Below are 24,422 nucleotides of genomic sequence, written 5' to 3'. Positions count from 1 at the left end.
CCAGGTCCCTCTGTTCTTCCACATGTTTTAGAATTGTACTTGTTATTTTATATTGCATCTCAGTGTTCTTCCAATGAGAATAATTCACCTCACACCTCATTGCATTGAGTTTCATCTGCCACTTGTCCGCCCATTCAACTAACTCCTCTATGCCCTTTTGAAGTTCTACACCACCCTCCTTACAGTTCATTGTCTTCTTAATCCTCCTCAAATTGAAAGTCTAACGCTGGAGCAGATGCATTTTTGGAAGTGCACACATAAAAAACATTACCCCCACCAATTATCTCTGCTACCTCTGCATTAAAAAACACACAAACAAACTAAGAACTCCAGAAATTTAGTTAAGCTTGATTTGCTCTGAACAAATACATAATGTGTTTTCTCAATAAACTCACGTTTGCTCAAGTGTCTGTTAACTTTGTTTTTAATTATTGTTCCTGGATGTTTTCCCACCAGGGAGGTTAAATTGACTAGCCTGTAGTTGCTGAGCTCATCTTGACACTTTTTTGAAGAAGGGAATAACATTTGCAATTCTCCAGTCCTCTGGCACAACACCTGAATCTAAGGAAGTCTGGAAAATTATGGCTAGTGCCTCTGCAATTTCCACTCTCACTCCCCTCAGTGTCCATGGATGAATTTCATTCTGTGCTGGTGCCTTCTCAAATTTAATTACTTATTCAATACTTATTCCTTATCAAGATCAAATGCTTCCCAGGGTCTAAGTTGCCTAATCTGTCACAATAACGTGAGCAGTATCTTCTATATAAAATATTAATTTCTTACTTGGATATGCCATCTGCCTCCATGTGTAAATTCATTATCGGTCCCTAATTGGCCTGGTTCCACCTTTTACCAGTATTTCTTATATTTATATACCTATAAAACAACTATAGGATTCCCTTCTCTGTTTTCTGAAAGTCTCCAGTCATGCTCTCACACAGCTTCTCAGAATTAATTTTCACCTTCCCTCTAAACTTTTTAATGTTCAGCTTGATTCTCGATTGTTTAATCCATTGATATCTGTCAAAACTATATTTTATATATATTTTACTTGTTCACCTTTATTTCTATCCATTTCGTTATCCGTGGATTGGATTTGTTTATCCTAACTTTCCCCTCCGTGGGAGAGTAACTTGGCTGTTGTCAAAATGTCTCTGATTTAAAGGTAGCCAATAGTTCAAAGACAATTTTTCCTGCCAACCTATGATTCCAATTTATCCTCCACTGATTCATTCTTACATGATTGAAGATGGCTTTCCCCAGATAGTTTTGCTTTGATTATTCCTTGTCCTTTTCCATTGTCACCCTAAACCATGCAATAATCATGGTTTCCTAAAGTTATTCCTACTGAAACGTGGTCTACTTGGCACATCCCGTACCCAGAATTAGCTCTACAGGAGCCTCCTTTCTCGTTGGACTGGAAACATACTGCTTTAGATTCTATTTTCGGAACACACTCGGCACCTTTTACACCAGTATTAGGCCAGTCTATATCTCAGTAATTTAATTCCATCATTTTATCTACCCTATAATTCTTGGAATGCCCACAGAAATTTAACACACGACATCGTTTCCTCCAGTTAGCAACACATAGACCAGGCAAGGAAGTTTTTTTGTACCTTTCTTTCAGTTCCTTAGCTCCAGACAAACAAATGTTCTCCTTGACCATTCTGGGGCATAATTTCTCTCAGCATTGCAAAGTTATCCTTAAAGCCTGTCCGCGAATCCTGTCGGCCATCTACAAGGCACCAGCCAGAAGTGGAATGGAATACTCCCCACTTGCCTGGATGAGTGCAGCTCCCACAACACTCAAGAAACTTGACATCGTCCCGGACAAAGCAGCCCACTTGATTGGCACCGCATCCACAAACATTCACTCCCTTCACCACTGACGCACAGTAGCAGCAGTGTGTACCATCAACAAGATGCACTGCAGGAATTCAAGTCTCCTTCAACAGCACCTCTGAAAACAATGGCCACTACCATCTAGATGGACAAGGGCAGCTGAGAAATGGTAGCACCACCACCTGGATGTTCCCTTCCAAGTCACTCATCATCCTGACTTGGAAATATATCGCCATTCCTTCACTGTCGCTGGGTCAAACTCCTGGAACTCTCTTCCTAACAGCCCTGCGGGTGTACCTACGCTACATGGGTTTCAGCCGGTCAAGAAGGCAGCTCACCACCACCCCAATCAAGGGCAACTATAGATGGGCAATGAATGTTGTCCTAGTGACCAAAGCCCACATTGCATGAATAAATAAAACAAATTGATACAGGCACCCCTCCATTTTTTGCCCTTCTAAATGTCTCCTAAATATTAATCACCGAGCACTGTCCTTCTTTGAATTAGGTGCCTGCTACAGTCAGAACATGGTTTTCCTACATGGAACTGCATAACTGTAACTTGCCAATCTTTTTGCCACAATCTCGATATTCATATGCAGGGGCAGTAACCCTGATTTAGATTTTCCTTTCGTGCACCAACGCAATTAAACATTCACCAAGACCAAGAACTCTGTTGCTGCTCTCATTCTGCGTAACCTGTACGGGTTAGGCCTATACAGGTCAGATATGCACCAGAGCCAATAACATTCTTGCAGTAACACAAACATATGAATTAGGAGCAGATGCATCTGTACATGACAGTATCAATAGGACTGACCATCGCATGGTCATTGTGGAGACAAGGTCCCACCTTCACATTGAGGATATCCTCCATCATGTTGTGTGGCACTACCACCGTGCTGAATGGGATAGATTTCAAACAGATCTAGTAACTCAGGAAGGGCATCCAAGAGGTGCTGTGGGCCATCAGCAACAGCAGAATTGTACTCGAACACAATCTGTAACCTCATGGAGCGGCATATTCCCCACTCTACCATTATCATCGGGATAGGGGATTAACCCTGGTTCAGCGAAGAGTGCAGGAGGGTATGCCAGGAGCAGCACCAGATATACCTAAACATGAGGTGTCAAATTACTGAAGCAATAACACAGGACTACTTGCAGGTCAAACAGAATTAGCACAAAGTGATAGAGTGAAGCAATCCAACAGCCAACAGATCAATTTGAAGTTCTGCAGTCCTGCCACATCCAGTCATGAACAGTGGTGGACAATTAAACAACTTATGGATGAGGAGGCTGCATAATTTACCCCATCCTCAATGATGGTGGAGCCCAGCACATCAGTGCAAAATATAAGGCTGATGCACTCACTACAATCTTCAGCCAGAAATGCGAGTGGATGATCCATCCCGGCCTCCTCTGGAGGTCCCCAGCATCATGGATGTGAATCTTCAGCCAATTAGATTCACTCCAAGTTATATCAAGTAATGGCGGAAGGCACTGGATAGTGCAAAGGGTTTGGCTCCTGACAACATTTCAGCAATAGTGCTGAAGATTTGTGTTCCAGAACTTGCCGTGCCCAGAGCCTAGCTGTTCCTGTACGGCTACAAGACTGGCATCTACTCGGCTATGTGGGAACTTTCCCAGGTATGTCCTGCAGACAAAAATCAGGACAAATCCAACACAGACAATTTCCGCCCCATCGGTCTACACTCGATCAGCAGTAAACAAATGGAAAGGGTAATCCACAGTGCTATGAAATGGCACTTGCTCAGCAATAACTTGCTCACTGGTGCCAAACTTGTGTTCCGTCAGGGCCACTCAGCTGCTGAGATCATTACAGCCTTGGTGCAAACATCAACATAGGAGCTGGACTACCGAGGTGAGGTGAAAGTGGCTGCCCTTCACATCAAGGCAGCATTTGAACAAGTGTGGCACCAAACAGGCCTACCAAAACTGGAGTCAAAGCGAATCACATGAAAAATTCTCTGCTTGTTGGAGTCATACCCAGCACAAAGGAAGATGGTTGTGGTTGTTGGAGGTCAGTCACCCCAGCTCGGGACATCACTGCAGGAGGTCCTCAGGGTAAGTGTCCTCGGCTCAACCATATTAGGCTGCATCATCAATAACCTTCCTTCCATCATAAGGTCAGAAGTGGGGAATGTCACTAATGATTGCACAATGTTCAGCACCATTCCCGGCACCTCAGATACGGAAGCAATCCATATTCCAATGCAGCAAGCCCTGGACAATATCCACGCTAGTGCTAACAAGCGGCAAGTAACATTCACGCCACACAAATGTCAGGCAATGACCATCTCCAACAAGAGATAATCCAACCGCTGCCCCTTGACTGAATCCCCCATTACCAACATCCTGGGGGTTACTATTGACCAGAAACTGAACTGGAGTCGTTACATAAATACTGTGGCTGCAAGTGCAAATCAGAGGCTAGGATTCCTGTGGCGAGTAACTGAACTCCTGACTCCCCAAAGCCTTTGCACCAGCTACAAGGCCCAAGTCAGGAGTGTGATGGAATAGTTCCCACTTTCCTGGGTGAATGCAGCTCCCACAACACTGAAGAAGCTGGACATCGTCCTGGTCAAAGCAGTCCACTTGATTGATCCATAAACAATCACTTCCTCCACCACTGACGCACAGCAGCAGCAGTGTGTACCATCTCCAAGATTTCTGCACTGCAGAAATTCACCAAGCCTCCTTGGCCGGCATCTTCTAATGAGTACTACCACCTAGAAGGACAAGGAGGACATCACTGGTAGTTCCCCTCCAAGTCACTCACCACCCTGAGTTGGAAATATATCTCTGTTCCTTCACTGTCGCTAGGTCAAAATCCTAGAACTCCCTTCCCAACAGCACTGTGGGTGTACCTACACCACATGGGCTGCAGCGGTTCAAGGAGGCAGCTCACCACCACCTTCTCAAGGGCAACTAGGGACGGGCACTAAATACTAGGCTAGCCAGCAAAGCCCACATGCCATGAATGAACAACAAAAAAACCTTGTTTATTTATCCACCATCTTTCCACTTTCCATTAGCAATTGCCCAGACAAATTCTCTTTCGGACCAACGCTCATTTTGTTAACTCTTCTCTTATTTAGGTAGCTATATAATCTCTTGCTATCCAGCTGTATATTACTATCTAACTTTCTCTCGTACTCTATTTTTTCCCCTCCTTATTAATCTTTTTGTTATTCTTTGCTGTTCTTTATATTCTTTCCAAACTTCTGACCTTCTGCCGGTCTTTAAATTTGATGCTGTCTTTACCTTTGGTAGTTAATAATGGATGGTGGGCCCTCCATCTTGGATTTTTTCCTCTCTCATCCTATTGTATGTATTCTGTGTATTCTGAAATATCCTTTCAAATCCCGTCACTGAACATCTATTGACATATGCCGTAACTTCATTTGCCAGTTCACTTTCAATAGAACTGCTTTTATGCCCTCATAACTGCCCTTATTAAGGCTTAAAATATTTGTCTAGGGTGCACTCGTTTCTCCCTCAACCTGAATGTACATTTCAATCATATTATGATCACTCCTACCTAGGGGTGCCTTCACGAAAAGCTCTGCAATTAATCGTATCTCCTTGCACAATACTAAAGTCCAGTATGGTTTGTTTCCTGATTGGTTGCCAAACGTGTTGTTCTAGGAAACTACATTTTCTATGAACCTTTCATCTAGGCTACCTTTGCAATTCCGATGTTTCCAGTGATCATGTAGATTAAAATCTCACCTGACTATTGCTGTACCTTTCTAGCAAGCCCCATGCTGTCTTATTTTATTCTCTGCCCAATTGTGTGGTAACAATTAGGGGGCCTGTGCACCACTCCCACAAGTGACCTCTTGCCTTTATCATTCCTCATTCCACTCAAACCATTTCTAGATCCTGGTTCCTTGAACTTAGGTTATCTTTCTCAAATGTGCTAATACCATCCCTCCACCTTTTCCTAATTCCTCATCCTTCCTAAATGCCACATAGCTTTCAATAATCAGGTCCCAATCTGTGCCATCCTGTAACCATGTCTCTGTAATGGCTATCAGATCACACTCATTTACTTCTATTTACACTATCAGTTCACCTGTTTTGTTTCGAATGCAAAGTGAATTTAGGTACAGAGCCTTAATCTTTGGCTTTTTATTATTTTTGTAGCGTCTAGCCTTATCTGCTGAGTCACTGTGAGATTTAAACTCTCTGTCACTTTCTGTCATGGTCTGTCGATCATTTCCCGTATTAATGCATGTCTCTGTTACTTTGTCTCCATTCTTTGGTTTAACCCATCTTCCTAAATTAGACCCCTTGCCTCCACTGTACAGTTTTGGGGCAAGGGGTCAATTATCATCTAAGACCTTCCCTTATGCACAATACATCCAGCCACCCATTCTCCGTTTAATCATCCCTTTATTCATCTGGTCCGGAAGGGCTCTTCTGCACTGTGTGATTCTGTTATTCTGTGATCCCATTTCTGCACCCTTCTGGGCATGGTGTTGGGAGAAAATTGGGAATGATTGCCTGCTTGAGACATTCCTGCAATGCTACGCAAATTCTGACTGGAGGGCCACATACAAATTTCTCCCCACGTTGTTTGTGCTAATAACCACATAATCACAGAATCCCACAGTGCAGAAGAGGCCTTTCGGTCCATCGAGTCTGCACCGACACCTGACTTACCTACCTAATCCCACTTAGCAGCACCTGGCCCATAGCCTTGAATGTTATGATGTGCCAAGTGCTCATCCAGGTACTATTTAAAGGATGTGAGGCAACCCGCCTCCACCACCCTCCCAATCAGTGCATTCCAGACCGTCACAAGCCTCTGGGTAAAAAAGTTTATCCTCACATTGCCCCTAAACCTCCTGCCCCTCACTTTGAACTTGAGCCCCCTCGTGACTGATCCTTCAACAAAGGGGAGCAGCTGCTCCCTATCCACCCTGTCCATGCTCCTCATAAACTTGCACACCTCGATCAGGTCATCCTTCAATCTTCTCTGCTCCAACGAAAACAACCCAAGTCTATCCAACCTCTCTTCATAACTTAAATGTTTCATCCCAGGCAACATTCTGGTGAATCTCCTCTGCACCCCCTCCAGCGCAATCACATCCTTCCTATAATGTGGCGACCAGAACTGCACACAGTACTCCAGCTGTCGCCTCACCAAGGGTCTATACAAATTAACATGAACTCCCTGCTTTTTTAATCTATGCCTCGATTGAGAAAGGCAAGTGTCCCATATGCCTTTTTCACCACCCCACTAACATGCCCCTCTGCCTTCAGAGATCTATGGACACACATGTCAGGGTCCCTTTGTTCCTCAGAACTTCCTAGTGTCATTCCGTTCATTGAATACTTCCTTGTCAAATTATTCCTTCCAAAGTGTATCACCTCCCACTTTTCAGGATTAAATTCCATCTGCCACTTATCTGCCCATTTGAAGATCCCATCTATATCTTCCTGTAGCTCAAGACAAGCTCATTTTTAGCCATCCAGCCGATTTTTGTCTCATCTGCAAACTTATTATTCTTACCCAGCACGTAGTCACCTGTCTTGTTTTTAATAAATGAAAATAATTGGTAACCCAGCATAGATCCCTATGGAACATCACTGGACACTGACTTCCAGGCACTGAAGCATCCCTCTGTCATCATCCTCTGTCTCCTACAACTAAGCCAATTTGAATTCCCCTTATCAAATTACCCTGTATCCCATGTGCCCTCTTTATAAGTCTCCCATGTGGGACCTTGTCAAAGGCTTTGCTGAAATCCATATAAACTACATCAACTGCACTACCCTCATCTACACACCTGGTCACCTCCTCATAAAATTCAATCAAATTTGTTAGGCATGACCTCCCTCTGACAAAGCCATGCTGACTATCCCTGATCAAACCTTGCCTCTCCAAGTGGACATAGGTTCTCTCCTTCAGAATCTTCTCCAATAGTTGCCCAACCATTGACATGAGACTCAATGGATTTAATTTTCTGGCAGTGGGGTTTTACGTTCCTGCCAAAGTCAATTGTTTTTAGTATGACTCACCATATTAATGGCCCCATCCCCATTGTGACCGGCCCATATAAACCCAGCCAATTGCAGGCTCATCTGAGTGTGAAGAGTGGTATTCTGGATATCTTTTGATGAGGAGGAATTTCCTCTCATTTAGAGGAGATTTAATTGTTCATTGAATATTCTGCAGTCTGTAACCGAGGGGTGAGCAGTGAATACTCTTAAAGACTGCTGGGGTTTACGATCACAGTGATGGTACAACATCCTGTGAGAAGGATGGAAGGATTAGTAGTAGGAAGAGGAGGCGTAGGGGGAGAGGAAGATTGGAACACAAGGATGTTCAGAATACTGTGTTAACTCAGTAATAGGATAGAGAAGCAGTGACTTCGATGGTCAAGAGGGGTTCAGAAACCCTCACTGGAGGTGCAGGTGTGGTTATGCTGCCCGAAAGGTATGCAGGCAGCAACTCAGCTACCCTGGTGTCGGTGCAGAGAAACACTGAGGCTTTTCAGGGCATCAAAGTGAGAGACGCTCTCACCCTGTTGCCCTGGGAGTTACCCAATGCCTGTTGTATTGAAGGTGACAGCGGAAATTTACCTCTTTGCAATAGGTTCAGTCAAACCTGCCTGTGGAGACCTCAGTGGGATAGCACAGGCTGCTGCAGACAAATGCATCAAGACGTTCACAGATGGAACACTTCGAAGGGTTTGGAATTGCATCTCCTTCCAAAGTTAAATAGATAGAGCCTAAGGATCTGCAGCCCTTAGATTTCCCCAGGGTCTGTGGAGCCATTGCATGCATGTAGCCATTATGGCTCCCCCTGCTGGACAGAGATGCAGCTTCATAAGCAACAAGAGCTTCCACTCAGTCAGTTTATAGTTGATGTGCGACCACAATCGAAGGCTCATGCAAGTGTGTGCCAGGTACATGGGTAGCAGCCACAACTCAGATATCCTTTGGGACTCACACATTTCACACGTTTTCACTGGCCCAGATTCCTTGTAGCACTTGCTGGTAGGTGATAAGGGCGATCCACTGAAAAGACTGGTTAATGTTGCCTCTGAGGGTGTCCTGAACAATTGAGAAATGAGGTGCAATGAGAGACATAACAGCACCAGTGCCACAGTGGAGCAGCCCATCAGCTATAATGCTTATGCCTGGACAGATCTGCAGGTTCATTGCATTGTTGCACCTCACCTATGTCCCTGGTGGCTGTAATTTGCTGTGCACTCCATAAAATCATTATCCAAAGAGGCGATGCCCTGGAGGGTAATGAGATGCCACATGCCTGCCAAACCTCTGACAACAACATTGATGCAGGGTTGAGAGACGACAGCTGTTCTCCTGCTGATGGTTCAGGCCCTGGTTGGCTCTGATGCCTGAGCAGTACAAATGGTTTTTGTTGGGCGTCTTGCCCCTGCTACAGGAGGAGTTTGGTGAACATTTGGCCCACCTTTTCCCCAGCACTCAGCAGAAGCTGCTCATGTTGGTCATGTGCTACACGCAAGCGAGCACCAAGTGCAGCTTCACTGAATGTGGGGCAGGTTTGCCCCCTCTAGAACGCCTCTCCCTTTGCTCCAATAACACAGACATCGATGCATGGAAATATATATTAAATCTGCAAGTCATCAATCCAAAAAGGTGCGAGACTTGTTGATTTTTAAAATTTCTGCCAGCTATGACTGTTTACAGTTTGGCAAAGATTAGTGGATATTTAAATAGACTTATGTGGCCAGACCGGAAAATGCACAAAACTTCACTCTGCACAGTCGATGCACTCGAGCGATCGTCTGATGGGTTAGCTGACACTGCCCAGGGGTGCTTTACCATGCTGGCCCTTACCTTGTTCCAGGTCATTACCTGCATCATCAAGAGTCTGGAAATTCCCCGGTCCAACGCTCATTTTGAGGGATGGCGATCCCGAAGCTGCCCTTGCCGCTTATTCGGGGCAGTTCACGTATACTCGGTGCTCACTGATGCTGGGCCTGGAAGTTGGAATGCTGTCGGCTTATGGGCATAGAACGGGGAATGGGCGCAGAACAGGGCAAGGGTGTAGAACAGGGCATGGGTGTAGAACAGGGCGTGGGTGTAGAACAGGGCATGGGTGTAGAACAGGACATGGGTATAGAACAGGGTATGGGTGTAGAACAGGACATGGGTGCAGAACAGGACATGGGTGTAGAACAGGACGTGGGTGTAGAACAGGGCGTGGGTGTAGAACAGGACATGGGTGTAGAACAGGGTATGGGTGTAGAACAGGACATGGGTGTAGAACAGGACATGGGTGTAGAACAGGACGTGGGTGTAGAACAGGACGTGGGTGTAGAACAGGACATGGGTGTAGAACAGGGTATGGGTGTAGAACAGGGCATGGGTGTAGAACAGGGTGTTGGTGTAGAACAGGACATGGGTGTAGAACAGGACATGGGTGTAGAACAGGGCGTGGGTGTAGAACAGGACATGGGTGTAGAACAGGACATAGGTGTAGAACAGGGCGTGGGTGTAGAACAGGACATGGGTGTAGAACAGGACATGGGTGTAGAACAGGGCGTGGGTGTAGAACAGGACATGGGTGTAGAACAGGACATGGGTGTAGAACAGGACATGGGTGTAGAACAGGGCATGGGTGTAGAACAGGGCATGGGTGTAGAACAGGTTGTTGGTGTAGAACAGGACATGGGTGTAGAACAGGACGTGGGTGTAGAACAGGGCGTGGGTGTAGAACAGGACATGGGTGTAGAACAGGACATGGGTGTAGAACAGGGCATGGGTGTAGAACAGGACATGGGTGTAGAACAGGACATGGGTGTAGAACAGGGCATGGGTGTAGAACAGGGCATGGGTGTAGAACAGGTTGTTGGTGTAGAACAGGACATGGGTGTAGAACAGGACGTGGGTGTAGAACAGGGCGTGGGTGTAGAACAGGACATGGGTGTAGAACAGGGCGTGGGTGTAGAACAGGACATGGGTATAGAACAGGACATGGGTGTAGAACAGGGCGTGGGTGTAGAACAGGGCGTGGGTGTAGAACAGGGCGTGGGCGTAGAACAGGGTATGGGCACAGAACAGAGCGTTGGTGTAGAACAGGACATGGGTGTAGAACAGGGCATGGGTGTAGAACAGGACATGGGTGTAGAACAGGACATGGGTGTAGAACAGGGCGTGGGTGTAGAACAGGATATGGGTGTAGAACAGGACGTGGGTGTAGAACAGGGCGCGGGTGTAGAACAGGGCGTGGGTGTAGAACAGGGCATGTGTGTAGAACAGGACATGGGTGTAGAACAGGACATGGGTGCAGAACAGGGCATGGGTGTAGAACAGGGCATGGGTGTAGAACAGGGCATGGGTGTAGAACAGGGCATGGGTGTAGAACAGGACATGGGTATAGAACAGGACATGGGTGTAGAACTGGGCGTGGGTGTAGAACAGGGCGTGGGTGTAGAACAGGGCGTGGGTGTAGAACAGGGTATGGGCACAGAACAGAGTGTTGGTGTAGAACAGGACATGGGTGTAGAACAGGGCATGGGTGTAGAAGAGGACATGGGTGTAGAACAGGACATGGGTGTAGAACAGGGCGTGGGTGTAGAACAGGATATGGGTGTAGAACAGGACGTGGGTGTAGAACAGGGCGCGGGTGTAGAACAGGGCGTGGGTGTAGAACAGGGCATGTGTGTAGAACAGGACATGGGTGTAGAACAGGACATGGGTGCAGAACAGGGCATGGGTGTAGAACAGGGCATGGGTGTAGAACAGGGCATGGGTGTAGAACAGGACATGGGTGTAGAACTGTATTATCCAGCCCATTAGCTCTGTTTTTCTCTCCACAGACACCACCAAGCCTGATGAGTTTTTCCAGAATTTCTGTCTTTATTTCAAATTTCCTGCATCCGCAAATAGTTATAGTTTAGCTAAGCTTTAAATTGACTTATCAGACCAGAGGGGAAGACACAGAAATCTTTCTGATGTGTGTGCCAAATGCATTGGACTGATCATCTGCTGGCTCACCTGACACGCTCAAGTGGGAGAGGGACCCTTTCAAATCCTGGCCATTGCCATATTCCTGGGGCGTACAGCTTCTTGCAGTAAATAGCTACAAATCTATCAAAGGTGAAAGCCACAGTGAACCCGATAGAACAATCTCTGACTGTAATAGCAGGGTTCTGTGGACATTGCACACGGGGATGAAATACAGGAAATGAAAATGATCACGGAAAACAATTGGAATATGCCTAAATATCAGGTCTATAATTCCGACCAGTAGATCCGCTCCTGCCATGGCAACGAGATAGTTCGTGACACCATTGGAGAGACCACATTGATGCCGAGATAGGATGATTATCATCATTAAGTTGACTGTAATGACTCCAATAAGCAGAATATAATACATCAGGCTTCCAGCAAAGTTATATGTTTGATAAAGTACTTATTGAGATTAGCAAATATGTTACAGTATCTTGCAATATATTAAAATGATTGCACATCTGATAGGATGATCAGGAATCACCAATCACTGGAATCAAACATTGAATGGCAACATGATTTTGGGACGACACAGCACATAAAGAATCACAACTGATAAGGGATCAGATAAACATCATGTAACTTGTTTTTTGGGAAGTAGAATAAAGCACAGTGACTCAGGCGAGAACCAGAGCAGTTTCCTCCCCCTCGGCATTCCCAAGTGACCATGGCTTATTGTTTGGCATCAGTAGAAATTCCTATTCTTGGTACTTACCCAGTGATGTTGAATTCATGTGGGAGAACCAGGCCAAGTTCCTGATCCTCACCATTGCTCAGTGACTGTGGTTAATATAAAGCGAATGAGGATAGGTCTTTCTTTCAGACCTTTACTCAGCGATTTTTGGGATGTTGGAGTATCAGTCCTGTATTAAGCTGTCGTTCACTGTTCAGTTTTTATTTTTCCTTTGGACATTGGTTGTGCGCATGTGTTTGCTTGTTTGCTATTTCCACACTATTTCCCTTTGAAGCAGATCCTACGCGATACTATGTCAGTTATAATCATAGACATATACAATAAAAAAGTGAAAGAAGTGATGACAAATGTTACGTTAGAGCAGGTACTCTGGAAATACTCAGCAGGTTGGGCAACATTTCTGGAGAAATCAATCGTATTAATATTCGAAGTCAGCGACCCTTTGTAATAAGTAGAAGCGCTTACTGTCTTTGCGAGAAGGAGTGAATGGGGAGGGGAGTAAAATCAAACGGGAAGGTCTGCGATAGTGTATTAGACAGGAGAGACCAGGGAAAGCATGGAAATCATTGGAAAACGTTCCACTGTTTTGAGTGATATCTAGCACAAAGGAAGGTGATTGTGGTTGTGGGAGGTCAATCATCTCAGTTCCAGGACATCACTGCAGGAGTTCATCAGGATAATGTCCTCAGTCCAATCATCTTCAGCAGGTTGATCTATGGGCTTCCTTCCATCATAAGGTCAGAAGTGAGGATGGTTGATGATGATTAAGCAATGTTCAGCACCATTCATGGCTCCTCAGCTACTGAAGCTGTCAATGTCCTAATGCAGCAAGACCTGGGAAATATTCTGGCTTGGATTGACAAGTGGCAAGTAACATTCGTGCCACACAAGCGCCAGACAATGACCATTTCCAACAGGAGAGAGTCTAATCATCACCCCTTGACATTCAATGGCATTTGCACCATCAAATCTTGGGGTTTACCATTGTCCAGAAACTGCACTGGACGATTCATATAAATGCTGTGGCCAAAAGAGCAGGTGATATTCTTGGAATTTTGTGTTGAGTAACTCACTGCCTGACTCCCCAAAGCCTGTCCACCATCTACAAGGCACAAGTCAGCAGTGTGATGGAATAGGTGTGAATGCAGCTCACACAACATGCAAGGAGCTTGACAAAATTCAGGACAAAGCAGCCCACTTGATTGGCACCACATCCACAAACATTCACTTCCTCCACCACCAATGCACAGCAGCAGTGTGTACTATCAATAAGTTGCACTGCAGGAACTAACCAAAGCTCGTCATTGTGCACCTTCCAAACCCACGGTCGCTACCATCTAGATGGACAATGGAAGCAGACACATCGGAGCACCACCACCTGGGATCTCCCCTCCAAACCACTCACCATGCCGACTAGGAAAAATATTGCCCTTCCTTCACTGTCGCTAGGTCAAAATCCTGGAACTCCTTCCTTAAGAGCACTGTAGTTTATACCTACCCCACATGAACTACAGCGGTTCAGGAAGAGAGATCACCACCACCTTCTCAAGGGCAACTAGAGATGAGCAATATATGCTGGACTAGCCAGCGAAGCCCACATCCCATGAATGCATTAAAAAAATTAAATCAATCAGTGCAGCATCAAGAATCCATCATAAAACTGGAGTCCATTTGAATCAAGGGAAATAAGCTCCACTGATTAGACTCATACCCAGCACATTATTAGATGGTTGTAGTTGTTGAACATCTTTCATCTCAGCCGTAGGACATCACTTCAGGAGAATCAGGGGAAGTGTTCTGAGCCCAGTTAGAGTACAAAGAACAAAGAAAAGTACAGCACAGGAATAGGCCCTTTGGCCCTCCAAGCCTGCGCCAATCATATTGCCTGCCAAACTAAAACATTTTGCACTTCTGGGGTCCGAATCCCTCTATTCCTATCCTATTCATGTATTTGTCAAGCTGCGTCTTAAACACTACTATCGTACCTGCTTCTACCACCTCCTCTGGCAGTGAATTCCAGACACTCACGACCCTCTGTGTAAAAAACTTGCCCGTACATCTCCTCTATAGTTTTCTCCTCTCAGCTTAAATCTATGTCCCCTAGTAATTGAATCTTCCACCCTGGGAAAAAGCCTCTGAATATCTAATCTGTCCATGTCACTCATAATTTTGTAAATTTCTATCAAGTCGCCCCACAATCTCCGTCGCTCTAGCAAGAGCAATCCAAGTTTCTCCAACCTCTACTCATAGCTAATAACCTCCAGACCAGGCAGCATCCTGGTAAACCTCCTCTGCACCCTCTCCAACGCCTCCATACCCTTCTGGTAATGTGGCGACTAGAAGTGCACACAATATTCCAAATGTGGCCTAACCATGTTCTATATAGCTGCAGCATGACTTCCCAGCTTTTATACTCAATACCCCTGCCGATGGAGGCAAGCATGCCATATGCCTTCCTGACTACCTTATCCACCTGCGTTGCCACTTTCAGTGAGCTGTGGACCAGTACACCCATCTAGCTTCAGCTGATTCAGAAATGACCTGCCCACCATCATTATTTTAGGAATGGAGATGTTCACTCATGGTTGGACAATGTTCAGCACCATTCATGACTTACCAGATACTAAAGGCACGCTGTGTCTCTCTGCAACAATACATTGGCAACATTCAGCATTAGCTTGATAAGTATCAAGTGCCATTCACACACACAGGTGTCAGACGATGACCGCATTCAAAAAACGTGAACCTAACCAACTCGCCTTGTCATTCGATGAAATTATCATCGTTGAATGCTCTACTGAGGGTTCCCGCTGTTCAGAAACTGAACTATGTCAGCCAAATTAATACAATGGCTACAATCCCTGTCAGAGTTTGGGATTTCTGTGGTGAGTAACTCAGTCCTGGCTCTCCAAAGACTTCCCATCATCTACAAGGCACAGATCAGCTGCGTGATGAAGTGCATTCCACTTCCTTGGATGAACGCACCTCCAACAACACCATTCAGGACAAAGCAGTCAGCTTCATTGGCAGCCCATCCACCACCATAAGCTCCACTCTCTCCAGCACTGATGAACATTGGTAGCATTGTGTATCATCTATAAGCGTACCCCAGGAAGTCACCAGTGCTCTTTCGGTAGCACATTCCAAACCTGTGAACTATGCCACCTAGAAGTAGGGATGCAGAAGTTGCATGGAAATACGACCAGCTGCAAGTTTTTCTCCAGGCCTCACACCACCATGCCACGGAAGGATATTGGCATCTTTCATTCTCGCTTGGTAAAAATCCTAGAATTCCTTCTGAAGTGCACTGTGGGTGGATCTCCACCACCTGGATTGCAGCAGTTCAATAAATGCACCAGCATTTTCTCAAATCAAATTAACTCTGGACAATAAATACTGGACTGGCCAGTGATGCATGAATCCTATTAGATAAATAAATAAACATTTAAAATAAATAAACAAATAAATAAACAAATAGATAGATACATGGATAGTCAGACAGACAGACGGATTGACGGATAGATGGCCAGATGGTTAGATAAATGAATAAATGAAAAATCTACTGGCAGACGACAGGAAGTTCACAAATATTACACAATGATTCTGAATGAAACAGCGAGGGATAAACATATGGACCAATAATGTCCCATCTCTGGGGCATCATATCCGGGGTGCAACTCAGAGATGCGCTGGTGTGTCCCACCCCAAGAAGTCCCAAGGACAGCCCAGTGAATTTACCTGGAAGTTCAAACTTCTGTTGGCCAATTACCCTGAATGCGGAACCATCTGAAAGTCCGATTTCAGCCTCCATCTTCTGATGGTTCCAACTGTCTCACTTAAATAGTTACATCTAAAGTTTGAAGAAGTAATACCTCTTATATCTCCGGAATACTAGCATAAGGGAACAGCCAAATAACCCTCATACCCTCATCTATCTCCCCAATGCCAACTTTCCTCCAAACACCTCGATTACCTCCAACTCCATACCATTATGCCCAACTCCCCCAATACGCCACCAAACACTCCAATTATCCACCAACCCTGACTGTACCACACATCCCAACAAATACCCTCGCCCACCAAAGTTCCCTGATGACACTAATCCCCTCTTATCTCCCGACCCCACTCCTCCCATCCCACCCTATCCCCACGCTTATCACTCATGCTGTCTGACCACCCGATCTCTCTCACTTTAAATAAATAGGGACAGAATGTCGACCCGAATGTGATTGCCACTCCATGGACATATAGCCCATTTTTACAGGGCGTTCAACATTATGTCATTGGTTCAAAAATTTCTACAGCTCATAATCCAGTGCAAAGTATTTGAACAAAGAACAAAGAACAAAGAAAAGTACAGCACAGGAAAAGGCCCTTCGGCCCTCCAAGCCTGCGCCGATCATACTGCCTGCCAAACAAAAACATATTGCATTTCCAGGGTCCATATCCCTCTATTTCCATCCTTTTCATGTATTTGTCAAGCTGCCTCTTAAACACCACTATCGTACCTGATTCCACCCCTCCTCTGGCAGCGAATTCCAGACACTCACTATCCTCTGTGTAAAAAACCTTGCTCCACACATCTCTAAAGATTTATCCTCTCACCTTAAATCTACATCCCTTCATAATTGACTCTTCCAGCCAGGGACAAAGCTTCTGACTATCTACTCTGTCCAGGCCACTCTTAATTGTGTAATCTTCTATCGAGTCGCACCTCAATCTCCATCGCTCTATTGTGAACAATCCGAGTTTCTGCAAACTCTCCTCATAGTTAATAACCTCCAGACCAGGCAGCATCCTGGTAAACCTCCTCTGCACCCTTTCCAATGCCTCCATATCCTTCTGGTAATGTGGCGACGTGTGAAATGTGAAGATTTGTTTATAACATATATATAAAATAATGTGAAATCAAACACGTGCTAATAAACGGAAGCTAACACAGACGTGCTAAGGGATATCGTTTATTGCCAGCTTTCTCAAAATCTTTGACAATGTAAAGTGAGTATTAATGACCTTAGAGCGGTTAGTGTTATTTTTTGAACTTTCAAGGACATTTGGTCAATTGCCATGTATTATGCTTCTTCGGGAAAATGACATCCACACTTCAATGTGGCACTAACAATACTTCTGTGACAATGAGCAAGGATCAGATAGGAGAGAAATTATGAATGCTTGCTTTTCAAAATAAAGTGAAATATGCAACAGAAGACTGCAGAAGTCATTATTAAGGCTATTACCCTTGTTAAATATTAAATGTGTTGACTTCTATGTAACGGCATAATATCAATGTTTGTAGTTGACCCAAACCTCAGAAATGTGGTGAGGAGCGAGCTGTTTCAACAAGTAGAAGGCTACAGAAGGCAGAGACAGATTGCGAAAACAGGCAGATATAGCAGATGGAATTTAAGGCAGAGGTGATCAGTAGATATATTTGAGAGGAAGGATAACGAGATAAATTACATGCTAATTTTTACTGATAAACTACAGAACAGATTTGGAGGTGTATAACTTTTGCCACCTTCAAATCAAACAAAACTATGCCCACCTCAGTTATAAAGCTTCAGTCTGCAGATGGCACCTCATACAAAACTGACCTCCAGTTCATTGTCAACAGCATGTCTGAAGCACATGCGAAAATGGGCCTTTCAGGAAAAGCCTGTAAAGATGAAGGCCTGATTCAACCAGCTCCCAGAGCAAAACATATCCCCCACAAAAACCCCACATCTCCCACTTCGATTCAGATAATTTGTGGGATCCTGGAAAACGTCCATTTCCTGCATTGCAGGAACCTCATTTCGACTATGGCTGATATTGATGATGACATTCATCACAACCTCCAGTCTTCAGCTCAGCCTTCGGCCGACTGATGAAACAACAATCTCAAAGCCAAAACCATAGCTATGTTTTGCATGGTTGCAGTGATCCCCACTTCAGATACTTGGACACCCAGCAGCAAACATCTCAAAAGCACTGGAGAGGTGCCACCAGCAGGGCTTTCGCAATATCCTCCAAATTCGACAGCAAGAAATGTGATCCAACAACATCGTGCTCTGTCCCGCTCACTCAAAACCAGTTCTGCTGGTGGGGAAATGTCATTCCACCTGACAGCAGACTGGAAGCATCTGCTCTACGTGGGACAATGTCGCGGCACTAGACTGCCAGGAGGCCAGTGGAAACCCTTCAAGGGATGCCCTGAAAGCAGCCCTGGACAGGTCAAGCATGCTTACCGACTCATTGGAGTCCCTGGTTTGTGACCAAATAGAATAGAAAAGGTTCACTTGTGAAACCACAGAACACATCAAGTACTTGTTTGGGAATGGGTGCTTGCAAATTCGAAGAGTCAGAAAGAGTGCACAATCCTCCAAGCACCAACATCTATCCAGCCATTCAAACACCACATGCCTGCATGTGGCAGATTTTCATATCGCATCATTGCACTTATCAGCCTTTTCAGAACCCATTGCCTTGGAATGGAAAGAAGGAAGATGAAGGAGTGACAGTGAAGAAGGCAGCTAAATGCTCAAATATTAGTCAGGAAATCTATTGATCTGTGTGTCCTTACGTGTCCCTCTGGACATTGTAAAAGTAAGGGAAATTATGTTCCAATTATGTTACATTTCTTCCTGTCGAGTTACAAGGCTGGGGCATTATGGGAGCGTATTGATAGGATATTGGATATATTCAAGGGTCAGTGAACAGCAATGCAAGCATCATTTAGTTTTCCTGTGTCAGGCAGTCAGCTTCGGTGGAGCCAGATAACAAGTGCCATGGACAAGACAGGGACAAGGGAAAAGGCTCCATTTCAGTTACATTGAAGAAAGAGCTTCAATTAACAGACAGTTTCTGTACTGCTGGCTGTTGGGACAAAGGAGAGAACTCCCTTTGGTAGCAGTAGTGACTTTTGGAGAGAACCCATAGACAGGTTCTTCAAAGTTCGAGCTTGGAAACCCTCGTGAGAAAGACAGAGCTCCAGTGAGGTTGGTTGACTCACGTCTGTTTGGGTCTTCAGATATCAAAGGATTGCCTTGGTTGAACTTGTCACTTGCTCTACGGCGTCCTACTACAATCTGCCTGTTAGATCATCTGTACATCATGTTAATTCTCAGCCTTAGAGTATGAGGTATATATATATATTGTTTTCCTTTTTTATATTAAACATTATTGTGCTTCTCCAAATTTGGGGGAACATTGTGACTTCTTCCAAAAGCATGTTCCTTTTATCTCAACTATTCACTACCTTAAACAAAAAAAAAGTACTGGGTCCTAACCCGAACTCTCCCCGCGCCCTGGGGCCTGGCCAAGGATCGTTACCTAAAATGGGGCTCTTGAAGCAGATCTTGGATCTGCCGTTGGTGCAAGTGCTGACACCTTCTGAGGTTAAGGTTTATCAGATTCGTACAGTGTCTATTACTACACAGATTGAAAAGCAACATGGCCTTGTCAATTGCTACGGCTCTTCTGAAGATTTATCCCTGAGTGATTTGTAACAATTAAGCAATGATTGATTAGTTGCAATAGCAGACAAGGTAGTGTTAGAATTAAACGCAAGGGCTAAGAAAGAATAAATAATTGAAGTAATCTGGGAACGGAAGATGAAAAAGTAAATCTAGATAGCATTTCAGCTGAATTAACTGTAATTCAGTTGCAGATGATGGAACTACAGGTGCAAAAAGAGCTGGAAATGCAAAAATGTGAGTTTGAATTTCAAAGATGGAAAGTCATCACACAGCATGAAAATACCAGAGAAAAGCTGAGGTTACGGAATGAAGAGAGTGTGGTAGTCTGGATGGAGAATCAAGTCCCATTCTCAACTTTCATATAACAGAAAATCGTCTTCTATTCCTAAATTCATTGAATATGGGGTTGAGAGATAGCCAGCGGAATTTTACGTGGAGAGGTAAAATGCAGGGAGCCATTTAAAGGTCCACTGGCCAGAATCATTCGTTGCCCCATCAGGCGCGTGGCCCACCTGACACAGTGTGAAATCGCACGAGGAAACCTTGGGGCTACGCATCCCGATGTCATTTCACCGTCGTGTCATTTTATGGTGGGCGGGCGCGGGCAGGGGTCCGAAGAACGCTTGCCGAAAATGAAAAGAGGAATTAAAGTCATTAAAATAAATGCTGAGAATTTTATGTGGCCATGAGATTTTGCGATCGGTGCACAGGCCACACAGGCAGGCGATAGAGGGCAGGATAAAAGGTAACATGGACCATGGCTACGTGAGCAGGTTGGAGCTTAGGTGAGAGTTGGTTGTAGGTGCTTTTTGGAAATTAGTTTGCATTTCCTGTGTTTTCTGCAGGACTATTAGTCTTTCAAGAATTCTTTGAGGCTTTCTACCGAGTGCAAAGTTCTGAGCACTATCCTGGGCCACCTGTTTTCCACAAACGGTGATTTTCTACTCAGCTAGAGCGATCTCCTCCTCTGAGGTGCAGAGGGTCAGAAGAGCCAGGAGGGCTGGTGTCCCCAGGCAGCGTTCCTGAGAGCGACCTGTGGAAAGAGAGGCACAGCCACGTGAGGTGCATGGCGAGCAGGAAGCCCTAAGTGAAAGTGTCCACAGAAAACGTTGTTATCTTTCATGCAGGCAGGCAGTGGTCATGCTAACTGGACATGTTGGTAATCCAGTGACAAAGAATTCTTCGCCTCTGTAGGGAGACAGTGAACCCTATATGCTATATGTTGGGCCTGAGATCGCCTCTAACTGTGTCAGTGGCCACCCAATGCAAATTGCCCTGAAGATGACAATGGTCCTGAATGTTTTTGCCTCTGGCTCCTTCCAAGAGTCAATGGGTGATCTATGTAGTGTCCCCCAACCTGCTGCCCGCAGTTATGTCAAGCTTGTCACCGACGCTGTCTTGAGATGGATGATGAACTTCATTCATTTCGGGACTGGCGAGACCAGCCAGGTTGATTGAGCCAGAGGCTTCCCTGCAATTTGTTGCTTTCCCACATCCAGGGTGCCATACGGATGCGATCATGTGGCTACAAGTGCGTCAGTGTGTGAGCCAGGTGCTTTCCACAACAGATAGCACTAGCACTCCATCGATGTCCGGATTGTGTACAGACACAGGACACCAATTTTGCAGGTCTCTGCCAGGTATCTCGGCAGCTCCAAAGATGCGTTCATCCCGTGGAACCCCCAGGTGCCAAGGCTCTTTGCTCGCTCCAGCTCGGTTGGATGGTTGGCTCGTGGGGTACAAGGGCTATTCCCTGGGAAGGTGGCTCATGACACAACTCCAAAAGCCAAGGACAAAGGCAGAGGAGAGCTACAATAGAAGTCATGCCTCTACAAGAACAGTAAGTCAGAGGAGCCTGCTCAACATGAGGTTCCCCTGCCTGCACAAATCAGGCAGAGCAATGACATACCCTCATGAGCACCTCTCACTTATTGTCATTGTTTTCCACACTCTGGCAATCTGGGACTCTCAAGGTTGGACCTACTGGAGAATGAAGACAGCAAGGCAGCTGCACATGCCAATGAGAACCATTCAAGTGAAGGTGCTGATGAGGAGCTGGAGGAGCCCACGGTGAGAACATGGCTGTTGAAGTAATCAACCTTGTGGAAGGTAGGGATAAGGTAGGCGTTGGTTCTCTGTTCATTTAGCTAGGCATCCAAGGCTTGGCATCAAATTGAGGACAAGGGTGATGCCTCCTTGCTGGAAGTTCCTGATGAGGCCATTTCTTGAGCCTTATGTCAGCTGACTACCTATAATATAAAGCTTGCAGCACTTCCCATCTGTCGCAAGCAGCTCCCACGCCCAACACCTCTGAGATCTGTAAAGACATTCAAACCATGATCAGTCATGTTATATTTAACTTGTGATCACGGTTGCACTACTTGAACATCAAGCACGTTTTAACTGAAGTTATCTCATCCGTGACAACCCCTCTTATGGATATATTGCCTTGTATTGATATGTCGGGGTGCCCCAACCCTCCAGTGGTGCCCTAGCTGGGCGTACCTCAGCGTCGCAGCTTCATCAGATTCCATGGGCAAGAGCAGAGCGGCAGAAGTGCTGCTCTCATCATCTGGAGCACCCTGAGATGAGGCCACAGGTAAGACATGCAGCTTGCCTGCCAGCGTGAGATTGGTTTGAAATTCCCTGATCACCATTGGTGGATGGGCGACTAGCAGAGTGACGAGGTGTCTCAGCCCTCTCTCACACTGCCACTGACCTGCTGAGCTCATTGCCAAGGTGTGAGCTTGAAGGCTCGAGCAAAGCCCCAGAATCTGCAGCTCCTGCTCTTTGAACTGCCTCTCCATGAGAGTCGCCACTCTCACAACAGACTAGGCTGTGCACTCGGAACTCCAGCTCAATCCTCTAAGGTAGAGACCCTGTCATAGTGACCCACGGGGATCTATAGTAACTCTAAGCTGGCATCCTGCTAGCCAACCAGCGTCTTCCCCCTGCTGGAGGCCTCCAAAGCCTCATCACCTGCATCAGACTCAGCATCGACCTGGCCTCCAGCAGTCCTCCATGGTCCTGCACCAGTTTCACATGAAAGTATGATGTGCCCTGACTATAGTGACTACAAACTGAGCTGACGTGCTGTTCCCCACTAACGCGCCTGTATCAGCGCTGGTGCGTGGCGCAGAGAACGGATGTGACTTTGGTGAATCAGTTGCAGGTTCCTCCTCAAGTGTCAAGGGGGAGGGGTGGGGGAGGGGGTGTCCTCGGGATTAGCGCCTTGTTGTTAGGATGGCGGTTCTGATGGAAGAAGAAAATATGCCAGTTAGCAGCATCATAACAAAGTGTCTGTGCAAGCACGATGGTTGCTCACCACAATGGACAAGTGTCCCACTGAGGCTCTGTGACTGGGCAAGCAATGACACTCTGGTTTTGCGTTCCATGTCAAGGCACCCACCTGAAACCTGGAGAGGATCAGGATGTTGGGCAAACGCTATCTATATGGACACAAGTGCATTCCTGAGAACATTCTCCACCTGCAACATGATTCTAGCCTCGCAACACACCCTACCATCTTGAAGTACTGTCACACTCTCAATCCTCACATTTGCATTGACACAAGGTATATTGGAACATCTCCCACCATAAGCAGACTCAGGGATATGGGTCATTTGGAACATTTTGTCATGAAGGTATGCTTCCCATAACAATATTATGATTAATTGTAAAAGTAGGTTAATAGTGGGACTTGGGTAGTTTATGTGTGTGTGATTTAGTTACATCTTGTAGCCAAGCAGGGTGCAAGTTGAACTATCAAAAGAAGTAAATTGCAGAAGTGTTTTAAGTCTGTTAATGAGAAAAGATGGTTGGGCCTTAGCATTTAAGGTGAAAAGGAATTTTCATTTTTAGATAGATGAAAGGAGATTTGATTTTCAAAGGGATCTCAGTCTGTTTACAATAGCCAGCCAAGTAACATAAAGACTGTGTTTATTTTTATCAAGTGTTACTGTAAATATATAGTGGCAAAATGAAAGATTTATATTATGAGAAATGTAAAGTTGCAAAGGCATGTGGAAACAATGGAATTTACATTAAAATGGAAGAAACATGTATAAAGCACAATGGGATTATGTGTCAGGAGGAAGGCATTGGAAGATCTACCAGAAGTTTCAGAAGTCTCCGTATTTTTGCGTTAAGCCTGTTTTCTACAGGAACCGAATTCGGGAAAAAGTTACTTTGAATTCTACTGTCCAGACTATTGTACTTAACATGGTAGATCTGTTTAAAATCTATTGCATTTTTACTGTTGTCTTAACGGGAGACTGGAAGCCAGATTAATTCGGGGTTTTTGGAATTATTATAATAGTAATTTGTAGACCCATGTATGTGCCTGAACTCTTTCCTTTAGTTAATACATGTTTAATTTAGCGTTT

This window comes from Carcharodon carcharias, assembly GCF_017639515.1.
Source record: "Carcharodon carcharias isolate sCarCar2 chromosome 37 unlocalized genomic scaffold, sCarCar2.pri SUPER_37_unloc_1, whole genome shotgun sequence".
In the NCBI taxonomy this organism is placed as follows: Eukaryota; Metazoa; Chordata; class Chondrichthyes; order Lamniformes; family Lamnidae; genus Carcharodon; species Carcharodon carcharias.
Note: the sequence above shows the minus strand (reverse complement) of the source record.